The 18,763-nt window shown below is 44.6% G+C and overlaps 1 pseudogene; it reads right to left on the reverse strand.

The window, feature by feature from the left end:
- Positions 1 to 9,196: 9,196 nt before the first annotated feature.
- Positions 9,197 to 10,581, reverse strand: LOC120938297 (annotated as a pseudogene).
- Positions 10,582 to 18,763: the final 8,182 nt, after the last annotated feature.

Below are 18,763 nucleotides of genomic sequence, written 5' to 3' on the forward strand. Positions count from 1 at the left end.
AAATCGCAAAAAGTAGTACAGAAACTACTTTTTGAAATCGGTGCAGCACTACACCAATTCTGACGGTGCCATTGCTGTCAAATGCCGCCGATTTGACATGCAATTTGACTTGTCAAATCACACGTGAAAACGCACCAGTGTGAACCAGGGCTTCGTCTTATAAGGTCTTATTGTTTTATAAAGAATTTTACTTCCTAGGAAAACTGAAATTAAATTTTTTGAGAAATAAACTTTGGAGTGACTCTATCTGCAGTGATTACATATGTTCTCAAATCAACTTCTTTTTTTATAGATACAAGATAATCAGTCAAACAGACACTTGTAAGGAGACTTGAACTTAAATTTAATACTAGCAAGTGTTTCATAGTTGGACATTTAATTAAAAATTATATTCAAAGTATGTGCTTGTAGTATAACTTGAAATTGGCATTTGACATTATGCATTATGTTAGTCTAGGGAACAAAAATATGAATAACTTTGTAAAGGCATTTTTCTGATTATTACTAGAATTTATTGAACATACTTCTAAGTCCTTAGTCAGTTTAATAAACATTAACAATATATTGTCATGCAATACCTATGATGGCCCAGATTCACAGAGAGCAAGGCGCACATTACGCCGCCATAGAGCAAACACTGTACGCTACGCCGACGCAGCGCGGAAAGGCAAGCATTGCATTCAGCAAGCCAGTGCTCCCAACGCTGCGCCACCGTGGCGTGTGTTTTGAAGGCGCAAGCCGGCGTAGGTGGAAGTGGGCGTAAACCCATGCAAATGAGGCGTAACCCCATGCAAATGATGGGCTGCGCACCAGACAGGTACGTATCACGAACTGCGCATTCTCCGTGATGTGGATGCATGCACAGCACCCCCCAATGCGCCTGCTCACAACCACGCTGGCACAACTGCCTAAGCTACGCAGGATCACCGCGTACACCGTGAACATAAAGTACGCCCAGCCAGACACACGTCCAACGCACAATACGCCGGCTTGTGTTCCCTGGTGCAGACCTGTGCATGTCTGTTGCCGGGTTGCACCTTCTTTATGGGGAATAACTTTACGCCAGACGTACAACTTACACGCATCTCGCGTAGCATGCGCCGGGCACACGCATGTTCGTGAATCCGTGTATTTCCCTCATTTGCATGTTTGAATGGCTAATCAATGGGAGCAGCACCATGCGCCCAGCCCATATGTGTGCCCACCCTACGCCGGTGTGTGCAAGCTACGTCGGCGGGGTGTAGCCTGTTTTTGGGCGCATGTTGGTTTGTGGGTCTGGTGCACACATACGCCGGCGCACATTTGCACTTACGTCGGCGTAACCTGTTATACGTCGGTGTAAGTGCTTTGTGAATCTGGGCCAATGTGTTTAACCACTTAAGACCCGGACCAATATGCAGGTTAAGGACCCGAGGTGTTTTTACAATTTGGCACTGCGCTGCTTTAACTGGTAATTGCACGGTCATGCAATGTTGTATCGAAACAAAATTTGCGTCCTTTTCTTCCCACAAATAGAGCTTTCTTTTGATGGTATTTGATTGCCTCTGCGATTTTTATTTTTGGCGATATACACGGAAAAAGAGAGAAAATATTGAAAAAAATATGATATTTTCTACTTTTTGTTATAAGAAAAATCTAATAAACTCAATTTTAGTCATACATTTAGGCCAAAATGTATTCAGCCACATGTCTTTAGTAAAAAAAATCTCAATAAGCGTAGATTTAATGGTTTTCGCAAAAGTTATAGCGTCTACAAACTAGGGTACATTTTCTGGAATTTACACAGCTTTTAATTTATGACTGCCTATCTAATTTCTTGAGGTGCTAAAATGGCAGGGCAGTACAAACCCCCCCCCCCCCACCCAAATCACCCCATTTTGGAAAGTAGACACCCCAAGGATATTGTTGAGAGGCATGTTGAGTCCATTGAATATTTTAATGTTTTTGTCCCAAGTGATTGAATAATGACAAAAAAAAAAAAATTACAAAAAATTGTCACTAAATTATATATTGCTTACACATGCCATGATTATATGTGGAATTGCACCCCAAATTTTTTTTTCTGCTTTTCCTGAGTATGGGGATACTACATGTTTGGGACTTTTTGGGAGCCTAGCCCGGAATGGGGCCCCAAAAAACAAGCACCACCTTCAGCATTTCTAAAGGTGCACATGTTTGATTCCACTCCTCACTACCTATCACAGTTTTGAAGGCCACAAAATGCCAAAATAGCACACTCCCCCCCCAAATGACCCCATTTTGGAGAGTAGACACCCCAAGCTATTTGCTGAGAGGCATGTTGAGTCCCTGGAATATTTTATATTTTGCCACAAGTTGCGGGAAAATTGCAAACTGATTTTTTTTTTGCACAAAGTTGGCACTAAATGATATATTGCTCACACATGCCATGGGCATATGTGGAATTACACCCCAAAATACATTCTGCTGCTTCTCCTGAGTACGGGGATACCACATGTGTGGGACTTTTTGGGAGCCTAGTCACGTACGGGACCCCGGAAACCAAGCACCGCCTTCAAGATTTCTAAAGGTGCAAATTTTTGATTTCACTCCTCACTACCTATCACAGTTTTGAAGGCCACAAAATGCCAAAATAGCACAACCCCCCCCCCCCCCAAATGACCCCATTTTGGAAAGTAGACTCCCCAAGCTATTTGCTGAGAGGCATGTTGAGTCCCTGGAATATTTTATATTTTGCCACAAGTTGCGGGAAAATTGCAAACTGATTTTTTTTTTGCACAAAGTTGGCACTAAATGATATATTGCTCACACATGCCATGGGCATATGTGGAATTACACCCCAAAATACATTCTGCTGCTTCTCCTGAGTACGGGGATACCACATGTGTGGGACTTTTTGGGAGCCTAGTCACGTACGGGACCCCGGAAACCAAGCACTGCCTTCAAGATTTCTAAGGGCATCAATTTTTGATTTCACTCCTCACTACCTACCATTACCTATCACAGTTTTGAAGGCCATAAAATGCCAAGATGGCACACAACCCCCCCCCCCAAATGACCCCATTTTGGAAAGAAGACATCCCAAGCTATTTGCTGAGAGGCATGTTGAGCCCATTGAATGTTTAATTGTTTTGCCCCAAGTGATTGAATAATGACCAAAAAAAAAATTATTTACAAAAAGTTGTCACTAAATGATTTATTTCTCTCACATGCCATGGTTATATGTGGAATTGCACCCCAAAATACATTTTGCTGCTTCTCCTGAGTACGGGAATACCACATGTGTGGGACTTTTTGGGAGCCTAGCCGCGTACGGGCCCTGAAAACCAAGCACTGCCTTTAGGATTCCTAAGGGCGCAAATTTTTGATTTCACTCCTCACTACCTATCACTGCATAACACAGTTTTGAAGGCCATAAAATGCAGAGATGGCACACAACCCCCCCAAATGACCCTATTTTGGAAAGTAGACACCCCAAGCTATTTTCTGAGAGGCATGTTGAGCCAATTTTTTGCCCCAAGTGATTGAATAATGACCAGAATTTATTTTTTTTACAAAAAGTTGTCACTAAATGATATATTTCTCACACATGCCATGGTTATATGTGTAATTGCACCCCAAAATACATTTTTCTGCTTCTCCTGAGTACGGGGATACAACATGTGTGGGACTTTTTGGGAGCCTAGCTGCGTACGGGGCCCCGAAAACCAAGCACCGCCTTCAAGATTTCTAAGGGCATACATTTTTGATTTCACTCCTCACTACTTATCACAGTTTCGAAGGCCATGAAGTGCCAAAATAGCACAAACCCCTCCAAATGACCCTATTTTGGAAAGTAGACACCCAAGCTATTTGCTGAGAGGCATGGTGAGTATTTTACAGCTCTCATTTGTTTTTGAAAATGAAGAAAGAATTTTTTTTTTTTCTTATTTAAATTTTCAAAACTTTGTGACAAAAAGCGAGATCTGCTAAAGACTCATCATACCTCTCAGCAAATAGCTTAGGGTGTCTACTTTCCAAAATAGGGTCATTTAGGGGGGGGGGGGGTTGTGCCATCTGGGCATTGAATGGCCTCCGAAACTGTGATAGGCAGTGAGGAGTGAAATCAAGCTTTAGAAAGCTTGAAGGCGGTGATTGGTTTTTGGGGGTCCAAAAAGTCTCACACTTGTGGTATGCAACAGAATGTATTTTGGGGTGTAATTTCACATATGCCCATTGAGCAATATATCATTTAGTGACAACTTTGCGCAAAAAAAAATGTATTTTTCCCGCAACTTGTGTCAAAATATAAAATATTCCATGGACTCGACATGCCTCTCAACAAATAGCTTGATGTGTCTACTTTCCAAAATGGGGTCATTTTGGGGGGTTTTGAACTGTCCTGGCAGTTATGTACAACATTTAGAAGCTTATGTCACACATCACCCACTCTTCTAACCACTTGAAGACAAAGCCCTTTCTGACACTTTTTGTTTACATGAAAACATATTTTCTTTTGCAAAAAGGTACGTTGAACCCCCAAATATTATATTTTTTTTAAAGCAAAGGCCCTACAGATTAAAATGGTGGGTGTTGCATCTTTACGGGCAATATGATACGGCGCCAACAACTGGTCATTGAGGTCCACCCCTCCCATATTTTTGTTATATTGGTGGACACAGAGGGGTTTCTCCCCAACACCAGCCGCCGTATGAATTTGGACTGCCGTGTCTGCGTGAAGGGTGGTAAGAACGAAAACATTCTTATTGTCCCGCCACTTCACAGAGAGCAGATTATTACACAGGCTCTCTCCCCCAGCCTAAGACGGGAATCTACAAGCCATTGGGGAAAGCCCCAGCGATTAGCTCACACGGTGCCACATGCTCCAACAATGATCAAACAAGTGACTAAAAAGTGGCACGCCTGTGTAATAATTGTCCACATACTGTGGTACCCCTTCCCGAATAAGGGTGACACCAAGTCTCACACAATCTTGACAGCACTCCCTATGTAATCTGGCCAGTTCTCCGGCTCTACCTGACTATCTTTTCCCTCTAAGCTCCATGTATAGCCTGTTGCCCTGTCACAGAGCTTATAGAGCTTGACCCCGTATCTGTTACGCTTGCTGGGAAGGTACTGCTTGAAAGACAAGCGGCCAGAAAATTTAATTAGGGACTCATCAACGCAGACATTTTGATAAGGAGTACAGTATACAAGGCTGCAAAACGTTTGTTGAAGTGGTTTATGAGGGGGCGAATTTTGTAGAGCTGGTCGTATTCAGGGTCTCTACGTAGACAACAAAGTTCATTGTCATTGAAATGCAAGAACCGCAAGATCGCCTTGTATCGTTTCCTGGCCATGGAAGCAGAGAATACGGGGATGGTCATGTGGACTTGTGGACCAATAAGTCTGCAACTTTGGAAATTGATGTATGCCCATGTTGAGGCAAAGGCCCAGAAAGGTTTTAAATTCGGAAACCGTAAGTGGTTTCCATTCTCTGGCAAGGACGGACTGTGGATTAGCGGCAATGAAATTACCAGCATATAAATTACTCTGGTCCACAATAGATCTATAGAGTTGTTCCGTGAAAAACAGCGAATAAAAATCAAGTGACGTAAAATCAGCTGTTTCCATCTGAATACTGGGTTGGCCAGTAAATGGGGAAGTACGGGTTCTGCAGAAGTGGTGGGGACCCAATCAGGATAAGAAATTTTTGCAGGAAGGGCACTATGGGCATGACAGGCCTGTCTTTGTCTGCTTCTTGGTGGCAGCAGGACACTTCATGTGCTTGCCACCTCGCCAGCTTGAACTGCACTTATGAGACTCGCCACGTCACCATGTGATACTGCAGTGCTGGATGAACGACCAGGGTGTACTAGGCCGCTGGTGCTTGCCAGTTCACCAGAAGGAATAGCGGCGCTAGTACTGGCTCTCTGCTCCATACGAGGGTCCTGCTGTTCTTGCGTCTCAACATCATCAGAATGGGTTCAGTACGCCTGCCCTTAGCAGGGACCACAACTTTATCGACAGAGCTATCTGACATGGAGCCACTGTCTTCTACGGGGATGTATTCTGAGCCAGAATCTGACAGATGCGTGACCTCCTCTTCACTATCTGTCAGGCTCAGAAACTCATAGGCCTCTTTACTAGTGTACATTCGCTTTGCCATTTTGGGCTCTAAATTTAGTGGTACACTAGTAAGGATTCACAGGTAAAAAATCACCTGATCTGTCAGCAAATGTAGAAAACGCTTAAAAAAAAACAACTGTTATAGATCGCAGGGATCAGGCCTGTCTCTGCGAGCGCTGCAGTTATGTGTGTTGTGTTTTGTAAGTGACAGTGATCGATCGATACTGCACTTGGGTGGGCTGGGCTGGGCAGATGAGCAAAACGCAGGTGCTAGCGGGTATTTGGGCTGATCCCAATAGCAATGCGTTTTTGGGAACCCTAAACTGCTGGGTACTCTAGTATAGATCTGATCAGATCAGATATTGATCTGTTCAGATACTATACCACTAAGGGGGGTGTATGCTTTGCGCGTGAGTGTAAGCGTTACTGGCACTAACCTAATGCTGCCTGGGGCGACGCAGACCATGACTGACGCAAAAATGTAATTGACATCACCCGCTGAGCGATCAGGGGGTTATGCCTTTATTGGGTTATATACGGCGGGTGCCCTGATGCTATAAACAGCAAACTAACTAACCAGTGTAACACATATGCGGTGATCACTAGTGAAAGGGTTAACTAGGGGGGCAATCAGGGGGTTAAAACCTTTATTAGGTAATATATGGGGGTACCCGATGCTATATAAAAACCTGTCGGCGAACCTAAATAACTAAATAACTAACTGGCTAACCAGCATCACCAGTGACACTTATACGGTGATCACTGATGAAAGGGTTAACTCTAGGGGCAATCAGGGGTTAAAACCTTTATTAGAAAATATATGGGGGTACCTGATGCTATAAAAACCTGGCAGCGAACCTAAAAAAAAAAATAACTGGCTACCTAGCGGCACCAGCGACACTAATACAGCAATCAGAAAAATGATTGCCCCACTTGAGGACAATCCGAAAACAGCCATTGGTAGGGCCCTCTTCCAGACCTGCAAACTTATTCTTACCCATTGGAAAAACGTGGAACCCCCTAGGCTAGGGGAATGGATAGCTCAGATGCAATTCACTCTCCGGGCAGAGAAATATATCTATCAGCATAGGAAGAGGCGGGGAAGGTTTGAGTCGTTATGGGCCCCCTGGTTAAATACCCCGGGGTTGGCCCCACTTGAGCTGGTACTGGACAGGCTGCTCATATAGAAAGATTGCATTAAGGGTACTTAACCAGAGCAATGGTGCCCCATGCAGGGGGGAGGAAGGGGGGACCAGGGGATTGGTTCATTGTTTACACTGGAGCGGGTTACGGGGTGTGAAAGTTTGCTGTTATTCTTTACCTGTACTATTGCGGAATATGTTGGTTTAGTATGGGGAGAGTGTAGCATGCTAAATGTTTTGCAAGGTTTTTTCTTTGTGTGCTGTTATATGAGGATGGATAAACACAAAATGACAAAATGTATGTAACCATGTATTTTTACCATATTATTCAATAAACATCCTTTTTTGAAAAAAAAAAAGAAAAACGATTGCTTAGTGACACTGGAGATAGGGGGGTGAAAGGGTTAACTGGGGGCGATCAAGGGGTTAAACCTTTATTAGGGGGGGTAGGGGGCTACCCTGGACCTAAAGGGGCCTATCTAACACTTTTTACAGTCACAAATGACACTAAATGCAGTGATCAGTAAATAAATGATCACTGCAATCAGTGACACTGTGACTGGGGGCTGGGGGGTGATCCGGGGGTGATCTGGGGGTGACTGGGAGGTGGATTGTGTGCCTATGTGTACTGGTGTTAGTGCAGTGTTGGTGCAACTCACGTGAGATGTCTTCACTCCACAAGCTCCCGTCAAAAAGACCGCCTCGTGGAGCGTGACATCACTTCCTCTGCCTGTGTTTACATTACACAGGAAGAGGAAGCATCTGCTTCGCTGGGAGCGATCGCGAGGGAGTGGCCAGAAACTAATGACCGCCCACTCATACCTGATCGCTCCCACAGCAAAGCAAACCACTGCATGTACCGGGGGGGGATTCGATCGGACCCCCGACCCGTGGGAAGGCAGACACGTACAGGTGCGTGAATGTGCCTGTGCGTGCCATTCTGCCAACCTATATGTACATGCGGCAGTCCTTAAGTGGTTAAAGGATATATGCTATACATTCACTGCTTCTGCTAATTTCTCTTTTACAAGATTAGGGCTATTAGGAAGAGGTAAGGTATTTTTTTATTTTTTTTGCTGTCCATAGCGACATACATCCTGCATATTTTATTCCTAGAGATGACTGTATTATTTTAAAATTCCCCTTACTTGCTGCCTGTAAATATTTTTTGTTTTTCAATGGGAACACAGACAGCAATGCAAACCTAGGGGTTTTAATCGTTCCGCACTCCGCATCAAAAACTAGAGATCAACAACTGGCTGGAAATAAATAAAAAAAATTGTTTATGTTTACAATTTGTACTGCTATTTAAACTTTCAGCCATCTTGATGTATTTTTTTTTTTGCAGTTGAAATAACAGTTTATTATTATAAAAGAAAAAAAAATGAAAAAAACAGACCATGGATTGCCGATATGGGACTTTTCTTTGCTCTGAAAGCCAAGACATCAGTGACTCCACTCCCTCTGTGCTGGGGGTCTAACAGAACATGATTTATGACACAATGAATGCGGGCTGGGGTCACACAAGATATACCGGGTTGGGGGGTACGTTCCCAAAAACACTGTGCATGTGACATGAACAAAGCAATTCTGCACTGAACTGATGCAGCAGTCAGAAATGTTCATGATGAAGTATTCATATAATAATAATAAGCACTAACATAAATGCTCTCCTGTGACCACTGTCTTAATCCTGATGTGTCTACATGACAAAATTCTTAATGACAAAACTTTTAAAGGGTAAAGCCCTGTTTGTAAGAGCCTCCAATCAGAAGAGTGATCCTGTAACTCCACAACCAGCAGGGGGCAGCACTTGCTTTATTGAGGATAGGGAGAATATTACACAGGACGCAGGGGAGATCAAGAAGACAGAAGGAGTTATAAGTGCTACAACAAGCCAATGTTTGTCTAACAATCATTCGTAATCTCTTGCCCCCCCCGGATAAGTTCATGTGTGGGGGAAGGGGTTAATTCCACCCCTCCTCGTCTTCTTTTTTTCCTTTTTTCATCTCTAGGATGTCCGTTACAATTCCAGTGCCAATGGTCTTGTTTCCGTCTCTCAAAGTAAACTGCTGACCCTTTTCCAGGACCATAGGCTGCCGGAGGGTCATCATTGGACCGGTGTCCTCACCTGGCATAACCAATTCCTTTCCTTGGGGTAGAGTGATTCTGACAGACATGTCCCAGGTCAGCAAGAACTTGACGGGTAAGAAATTGCTGACAAAAGGCTTGTGACGTCCTCCTTCCTCTTTGCTGAGGATGTAAACCTGGGCCTGGACCTTCTGGTGAGGTTTGATTGAACCGGGCTTGCACATAACCATTCCTCGTCTCACGTCATCTCTCTTTAGCCCCCTGACCAGAGCCCCAAGGTTGTCCCCGGCCTCAGCTCGGTCCAGGTTCTTGTGGAACATCTCAATACCTGTTACCATGGATTTGATGTGTTTGCTGCGGCCGACAAATTCACACTCATCTCCCTTCTTAATTGTACCCCGTTCCAGAGTTCTGGTCACCACGGTGCCTCGGCCCGGAATGGAATAGACAGACTCCAGGTAGGGTTTATCCAACTCTCGTGCAGGGATAGGAATGTGACTGTCATCAACGGCATCCAGGAGCTTCATAATGGAGTTCAGCCCAAGCTCTGGATTCTTGTTCTCCAGAGCACACAGCGCAGAGCCGATGATCACAGGTGTGTTCTCTCCATCATATCCGAATTCTGTCAGCAGCTCTCTGATCTCCAGCTCCACCAGATCCAGCATCTCCTTGTCATCGACGGCGTCTGCTTTGTTAATGTAAACCACAATGTGCTGCTCCCCGATCTGTTTAGACAGCAACACATGTTCCCGTGTCTGTGGCATCTGCCCATCTGTGGCTGCCACCACCAGGATACAGCCGTCCATCTGGGATGTCCCGGTAATCATATTCTTGACGTAGTCGGCATGCCCTGGACAGTCAGTGTGCCCATAGTGACGGTTGGCTGTGGTGTACTCTACGTGTGAAGCAATAATGGTGATACCGCGAGCCTTCTCTTCGGGTGCGTTGTCAATTTCTTAATATTTCTTAAAGCTCGCCCTGCCTGCCTCGGCCAGGGTTTTGTTAATAGCTGCAGTGAGTGTGATCTTGCCGTGGTCTACGTGCCCGATGGTGCTACGTGCCTGATGGTGCCGACGTTGACGTGTGGTTTATCCCGGGTGTAGGTCTTTTTGGCATCTGTGGCATAATTCCTGTACAGCAGTGGGCAGAAGCGGGCTGTGGGGCTGGGCCATGCCTGAGAAATGCGCAGGCTGTGAGCCGGGACCCTGCTGAGCACGGTAGAATGGCATGCAGACAGCACCACACGTCCCGCCATCTTGCTGGAGTATGCATCTTCATGTATTTTAATGGCGCGTACACACAAACGGAATTTTCGTCTGAAAAAACTTCGCTCAAGCTTGGCTTGCATACACTCGGTCACACCAAAATCTGACCGTCAAGAACGTGGTGACATACAGCGGGTACTACGGCACTATAAAATGGAAATTCCATTTCCAGTGCACCACCCTTTGGCCTGCTTTTGCTAATCTTGTGTTAGTAAAAGTTTGGTGAGAGACAATTCACGCTTTTTAGCCTTCGTGCTTTTCAGATAGTTTTCTGCTGTTCAGTTGGTGCTTGTGGGTTCGTATCTGTTTTTCAGTGCGTGTAGTGAGTTTGTATCTGATTTTCAGTGTGTTCTTGTCCGCTATTTTCTGATTTTCAGGTCGTTCTCCATAGGCCTTTCTGTTCTTCAGCGTTCTGTTAGTTCGTTCTGACCAGCTGACAATTTTCTAGCCATGTTGCAGGTACGTACTCGTCATAGAGTGTGTGCTGTGCATGGGCTTGGTGTTGGGGTTCTTGCTTTGACCCAAGCTCAGTCAATGAACAGGGTGGGGAGGAGTTCATGGACGAAGAATTGGTTGCTCCAGCGTGACCAATACTGTCACATGCCTTTGCTGCGGGAGATCCAGGAGAATAATCCTGATGATTTCAAGAATTATCTCCAGATGACGGACCCTGTTTTTCACCATTTGTTGGCTTTGCTGTACCCTTATATCATGAAGCAGGACACCCACATGCGGCAAGCCATCACTTCCGAGCAGAGGCTAGTCGCCACGTTGCGCTACTTGGCAACAGGGAGAAGTCTGCAAGACCTCAAGTTCGACAGGCATCTCCCCCCACGATCTGGGGATCATTATTCCAGAGACCTGTTCTGCCATCATACAAGTTCTGCAGAAGGACTATATTAAGGTAAGTTTTCTCCTTTAACATCACATTCTATTTTATTGATTGTATGCTAATGTATTGTATTTCTTTCATCATTCCCTAATTACCTTGATTGTAATATGCTGTGAATGTCTCCTTTGTCCTCATGCATGCTGTAAGCTTTTAATGCTACTTTTTTGGCCTACATGCATATTTGCCCTCACTAACCTCTCCAGCATGCTTTCCTGGGCCCATACACACCTAGCCTAGTCACTTCACAATATACTGTATTTTGCCAGCTCCATTGTAGTGCTTTACCCTAAACACCCCCTAAAATGTGTCCAAATGTTTTTGTTCTCATTAAATTCAGGCAGAGTAGTAGAGGCTTTTTTGAGGGGGGGGCTTATCTAGAACCCCCCTAAAATGTTTACAATGGGCCATCAAAGGGGGTGAGGTATCTGATAAGTGGACCTTATATTTTTGTATTTAAATACTCCTTAAAATAAATGTTATACTGATGTTGGCCAAGAATGTTTTTGTATAATCTGCTTGCAATGTTATGTGCAAAAGTACTAATATTATTTTTTCTGGTTGGACTCCACAGTTTTCGTTCAACGCCACAAGAATGGCAGACTGTGGCATCCCATTTTGCCGAGCGGTGGCACTTTCCTAACTGCAGAGGGGCAATCGATGGGAAACACGTCCACATTATGCCACCACCCCATTCAGGGTCATACTATTTTAACTATAAGGGGTTTCATAGTATAATGTTGATGGCGGTGGTGTCGGCACAATATGAGATTCTATATGTGGACATGGGGAAGAATGGCCAGATGTCAGATGGTGGAGTCTTCGCCCAGACAGAGTTTTCCCGACGTCTCCAGAGTGGTGGGTTGGCAACGTGGAAGGACTCCCATTTGTGTTTGTCGCAGATGAAGCATTTGGTCTGGGAGAACATCTGATGAGGCCATTCCCCCAGAGGATCCTCAACCCGGCCAGAGCCAGAAGAGTCATTGAGAATGCCTTTGGGATAATGGCCAGCCGGGTTCCGCCTATTGCGGACAGAAATTCACATCATGGACTACAAACTGAACCACATTGAACCACACAACCAGCACATCACTTAAAAAATATTAAAAAAACATGTATTATAAATATGCAGGCATACATATATTATCTGAAGCTGTGGTCTCAGACACTGACCTGTTGTGGTGACAATTTCAACCACTTCCTTCACCTCTCCTTCCTCCACATCCTTAGCTTGTGGTATGCTGAATTCTCCTTCTTTCTGAGGTGTGGGGTTAGTGGTGTCCTCATATTTCCTGAGTCTTTTCTCCCCTATGAGAACAAAACAAAAGGTATACTTAGCACACAGATATTTGGCCAGAAATAGGAATATGAAACATTGCTTGGAAGTGTGGTACAATTGTCTGTTTTTGTAGAGTTCCAAGCTGAAGACATGATTTTTTTCCCTTACCAAAGCTGGAATACTTACCTTTTTTAGCCAAGTTTCACACATGGAGACACCCCAAGTATCCATAAAAAGGTTGTTCCGGTGTCCCACACTAGAGTCCAGGGGCCAGATTCACAGTGGACTTACGATGGCGTATCTCCACGTACACCGTCGTAAGTCCGAATGTGAGCCATCGTATCTATGCGCCTGATTCTTAGAATCAGTTACGCATAGATTTGGCCAAGATACGAGCGGCGTAAGTCTCCTACGCCGTTGTATCTTGGGTGCATATTTACGCTGGCCGCAAGGGGCGCTTCCATAGATTTACGCATTGAATATGTAAATTAGGTATGGACGTCGGCAAGCGTATATTTTTACGTTGTTTACGTAAGTCGTACGTGAATAGGGCTGTGCGTAGGTTAGGTTCACATCACAGGCATTGGGCCTGGTGTATCTTATGGAGTTAATTTGACGTGATACTGAGCATGCGCGCATGCGCCGTTCGTTAGGCGTCATTTACATGGGGTCACGATTCATTTACATACAACACGCCCCCTACCAGCCTATTTTGAATTAGGCGGCCTTACGCCGGCCAATTTACGCTACGCCACCGCAACTTACGGAGCAAGTGCTTTGTGAATACTGCACTTGCCTGTCCAAGTTGCGGAGGCGTAGTGTAAATAGGATACGCTACACCCGCACAAAGATACGGCCAGATACGTGAATCTGGCCCCAGATGTGTAAACAGCTGCTGAGTGTCCTCTCCTTACACTGAATCAAGTTTGCATTTCATTCTAGTTACAAACACATCTAGAAAACAATGTAATAAACTTATTTTGATACACATAGGCATGATCAAATGTAGTTAACCTGTATCTGCCCAAAACATCTTATTTAGTGGCGAACAATGTTTACTACGACCGATTACTGTGCCCACGAACATGAAAGTTGCCATTTTTAATTGTCCAACAGTAAAGAAAAGCACATGAAGCAACAAACAAGTAATAATAATAATAGGAACACAGGACAAATGCTTACTTTTTTTAAGCATTTTCTTGATCCTTCTGAACTGATCATGCTCCCTCAATTTCAGGTCTGACCAGCGTTTCCTCAATTGCTCCTTGGATCATTGTACCCCAAAATTCCTGTGAAGACTTCTCACAACTTTAGACATGATCTTGGCCTTTCTCACATTAAGGTTGGTCTACGGTCCATGCTTCCCATCATAGTAAGTCCTCCTCAAGATGTCCACCATCTCTGCCATCTCTACAAAGGACATATTTGAGGCCTTATATCTCTTCCTGGATCGGAACGTTTCTGGCTCTGGGCTTTCCTCCTCGTTAGTGCTATTATCATGCACCTGCTGTGTCTCTGCCATATCTCTCCCACTGTGCGTCAAAAGAGAAAGAATGTCAGGGGCGGGCAACGTATGCAGAGGTTCACGCATGTGCATTGTATATAAAGCTAACACGCATGTGTCGTACCTACTTTCTGTGTGCGGAGGAAGGAAGCGCCAAACGTCCTAACAAAGGTAACATTTAAACTTGGGGCATCCGTGGAGTATACTGCTTCTAGATTGAGGCCTATGTTGGGATAAAATTATAATAGTTTAGACTGACATTAGTGTTTTTGTCTTGTGTTTTGTCTTTCAGCAAATATGAATCAGTTTATGGAGCCAGAATTCATGGCCAGGTTCCTAGACAGGTACAGGTTCCTAGACAATTTATGGGGGGTTAAAAACACATTAGATTATAATAAACCAGCTAGGAAGGCAATGGTGGAGAAACTGCTGGGATATGTTAAGACGTGGGTCCCCAATGCAGACATCACGTTTGTGGAAAAGAAAATTGGTACCTTGAGGAGCATGTATAAGAAGGAGCATAATAGATTCAGAAATCCCTCAAATCAAGAGCAGCAGCAGCGGATTTGTGTATGTACCCAATCTGTGGTACTACCACAGATTGTGGTTTCTGAATAACCAGATTGAAGGCAGGGAATCTCTTTCTACACTTCCCTCCATTCTTCCCTCCACCCCAGCTGAGGCTTCCGAGGACCAACCTGGGCCTTCTATCCTGGAAGAAGTGGATGAGCCCAGCTGAAGCCAGGTATAGTATTTTTTACCATATTTATTATCTTAAAATTATTGTTGTTATCTAGATGTTCTTATTGATAACAAATTAATGATTTAAGAAAAAGTATTTGACATATCAATAGACAGTAGTGGCCAACAATGATTGGGACAAGAATGAAAAATGCTGGGGTTAGAATAATAGTCTTTTCTATTTATCAACATTCAATTTGCAACAGTCATGAGCTGGAAATTGTGTATGATTGATGAACCAAAAATGAAAACTATCTCCCTTTTTTATACAAAGGAATACCTCAGCCAGGAGGAGGGTCTGGAAAGTGTCAGGCAGGAGGAGGCAGGGGGAAGTGTCAGGAGGTGGCTGGGCCCGGTGTCAGCCAGGAGGTGACCGGGCCCAGTGGCCTCACCCAATCCCAGGTGCCTCCCCTCAATGAAAAGGCCCAGGAAGGGGAGGAACATGGATGAGGCTGCACTGGGCCTCATTAGGGAGGCTAGTCAGGCCCTCAGAACCCCTCCGACACTGAAGAGGCCTATGGTTGCTATCTAGCTAGTAGATTACTGAAAATGGAGGAGGGCCAACGCCTCATCTATGAAGGATTTTTTTGAGACCCTTCAGAAGGGGTTAAGGGGCCAGCTGACACCTACATCCCACATTTGTGAGCTTGCCCATCCTCCTCCTCCTTCCACAAGTCCACCTCCAGAGCCACAGCTTCCAAGGAAGTGTGCAGTGAAGGCTGCAGGGAAGGGTGCAGGGAAGGCTGCAAGGAAGAAAGTGATGACCTGACTTCAGTCTGGTCTGACAGAAGACGCAGGCTGTTGTAGTACCAGAGACTGGGGACATATATGTCATCTGCTACTGTTCCTGATTTCTGGGAGTCCTGGACCACATTGTGCTCGCTATTATATGGACTTCTCAAGCTACCAATTTTCTTTTCCACAGAGTTGATGTCTGCCCTCTGGTCCAAAGGCTTCGCAAATTCCAGCTTCCAGTTTCTCGATTGTTGCCTTTCTCTTTATTTTGTTACCCAGAATAAATGGATATTTTGTTTTATGAAAAAACTTGCCTATGTGTTTTTCTTCAAATAGGACAGTTTGCGAATAGGCAGGTACATTTCAAAAATACAATGTCAAATTAACAAGAGACACCAACCAACTTCCTTGAGGTTAAAAAATACAAGGTAATAATGTTATTGTGGTAACTTGACACACCAAAAAAATGAAAAAATATGGAGATCACTAGAAAATTATTTTAAAATAATAAAAAAAAATTAGGAGATCTTGATTAAAAAACAAATAAAAAAATAGATGACTATAAAAAATTATTCTAAACATTATTATGGATCTGGTTTTAAAAAATAAAAAGATTATTCATGAGATCAGGAGAAATAATAAAGCAATAAGTTTGTCAGAACTCTGTGTGAATATCAGCAGCAAAACAACTTCATTATTCTAGCATTATAAAGAACAAAAGAATGCGCTGCATTAAAAGATCCCAGAATTTGCAGCGTGACGAATGTGCTATCTCCATTATGAGCGATAGTTTTACCAGATCGAGTGCTCCCGTCTCGTACTTGCTTCAGAGCATGCATGGTTTTTGGTGCGTCTGAAGAGCATACAGACGAACGGATTTTCCGATAGGAATTTTTTCCGTCTGAAAAATTGAGAACCTGCTCTCAAACTTTTGCTGGCGGAAATTCTGACAGCAAAAGTCTGATGGAGCATACACACGGTCGGAATTTCCGATGAAAAGCTCACATCTGACTTTTGCTGTCGGAATTTCCGATCGTGTGTATCGGCTTGATTTGTGGTAAGTGGATGTTCCACAGTAATCTCTAATGCTCCTGTGGGTGACTGATCTCTTCATGTAAACCACTGAAGGCACCCTTCAGACCCCATTACCAATTCACTACTTGGGGGAATCCATTCTCAGGTCTTTTGCTCAGCTGTATATTCACTTTACACTGTAATTACTGTAACATAATAATACATGCAGTTCCCTTAGTTTCAGCCTGATATAGAAATTGCATTTTTAAAATTATATTAAGTTTAATAGATTAGGAGGGAGGTGTGATAAACAGTGATGTTGTATTCAACATAAAATGCTTACCTTGAAAATAAAATAATCAATTTGGATGTTGGACTTCCTAAATATAACTTTAACACTGGAAGGGTTCAGTCATTCAGTCATGATGGAGGCAGTGGGGTATTTATAATAACAACTTAGTATTTGGCATTTTCCTCCTTCTCAGGCTGGAAGTGAGCATTTATTTTCCCTTTCCCCAGGAACGCACACACAATATGCACAGAGCTCACAGAGGCCAAAGGATATATATATATATATATATATATATATATATATATATATATATATATATATATATATATATATATATATATATATATCAAGCATATAACTGCCAGTTCACCAAGGGAACTCAAAAAACACTAATGTTGTGTACACTGGGGACTCACTGGGGACCCTGATGTGAAGAGGGGCTCTCTTGGGACACTGATGTAAGGAGGGGCTCTCTGGGGACTCTGATGTAAGGGGGGCTCTCTGGGGACCGTGATATAAGGGGGATCCCTGGGGACCCTGATGTAAGGAGGGGCTCTCTGGGGACCTTGATGTAAAGGGGCTCTCTGAGAACTCTGATGTAATGAGGGGAGCTCTGGGGACCCTAATGTAAGTAGGGAGGCTCTCTGGGGACCCTGATGTAAGGAGGGGCTTTCTGGGGACCTTGATGTAAGTGGATGCTCTCTGGGGACCCTAATGTAGAGGAAGGGTCTCTGGACACCCTGATGTAAGGGGAGGCTCTCTGGGGACCCTTATGTAAGGGAAAGCTCTCCGGGGACCCTTATGTAAGGGAAGGCTCTCTGGGGAGTGGTGACCCTGATGTAAGGGGAGGCTCTCTGGGGACCCTGATGTAAGGAGGGCTCTCTGGGCACCCTGATGTAAGGGAAGGCTCTCTGGGGACCCTGATGTAAGGGGAGGCTCTCTGGGGACCCTGATATAAGGAGGGGCTCTCTGGGGACCCTGATGTAAAGAGGCTCTCTGGGGACCCTGATGTAAGGAGCGGCTCTCTGGGCCCCTGATGTAAGGAGGGGCCCTCTGGGGAGCTTGATGTAAGGAGGGGCTCTCTTGGGAGCTTGATGTAAGGGGGCTCTCTGGGAACCCTGATGTAATGGGGGATCTCTGGGGTCTTTGATGTAAGGGGGGCTCTCTGGGGACCTTGATGTAATGAGGGGGGCTCTGGGGACCCTAATGTAAGTAGAGAGATTCTCTGGGGACCCTGATGTAAGGGGAGGCTCTCTGGGGACCCTGATGTAAGGAGAGGCTCTCTGGGGACCCTGATGTAAGGGAAGGCTCTCTGGGGACTTTAATGTAGGGGAAGGCGCTCTGGGGACCTTTAAAATGAGCACTTTTGATTTCTCCCATAGACTTTTAAAAGGTGTTCCCCGGCATTTCGAATTTGTCGCGAACACCCCAAATTGTTTGCTGTTCGCCGAACGGGTAAACAGCCAATGTTCGATCCAAACTCATGTTCCACTCGAACATAAAGCTCATCCCTACCTATAAATAAGAGTGGATGAGTACAGTTATTCAGCAGAGCGGCGGTGACGATTCAGAAGACACACTCTCTGTGCTCCTTAACATGGATTTTTACCTGCGTCAGCTGATGGATCGAGCGGCGGTGCCCGACGGGGACAAGTGGGTGAAACGCTGCCTGTCTTAATCTCCTCCATCTTCTCTGGCTGTCCCTTCCTGCAACGGCTCCACCT

This window comes from Rana temporaria, chromosome 1 (assembly GCF_905171775.1).
Source record: "Rana temporaria chromosome 1, aRanTem1.1, whole genome shotgun sequence".
Classification (NCBI taxonomy): Eukaryota; Metazoa; Chordata; class Amphibia; order Anura; family Ranidae; genus Rana; species Rana temporaria.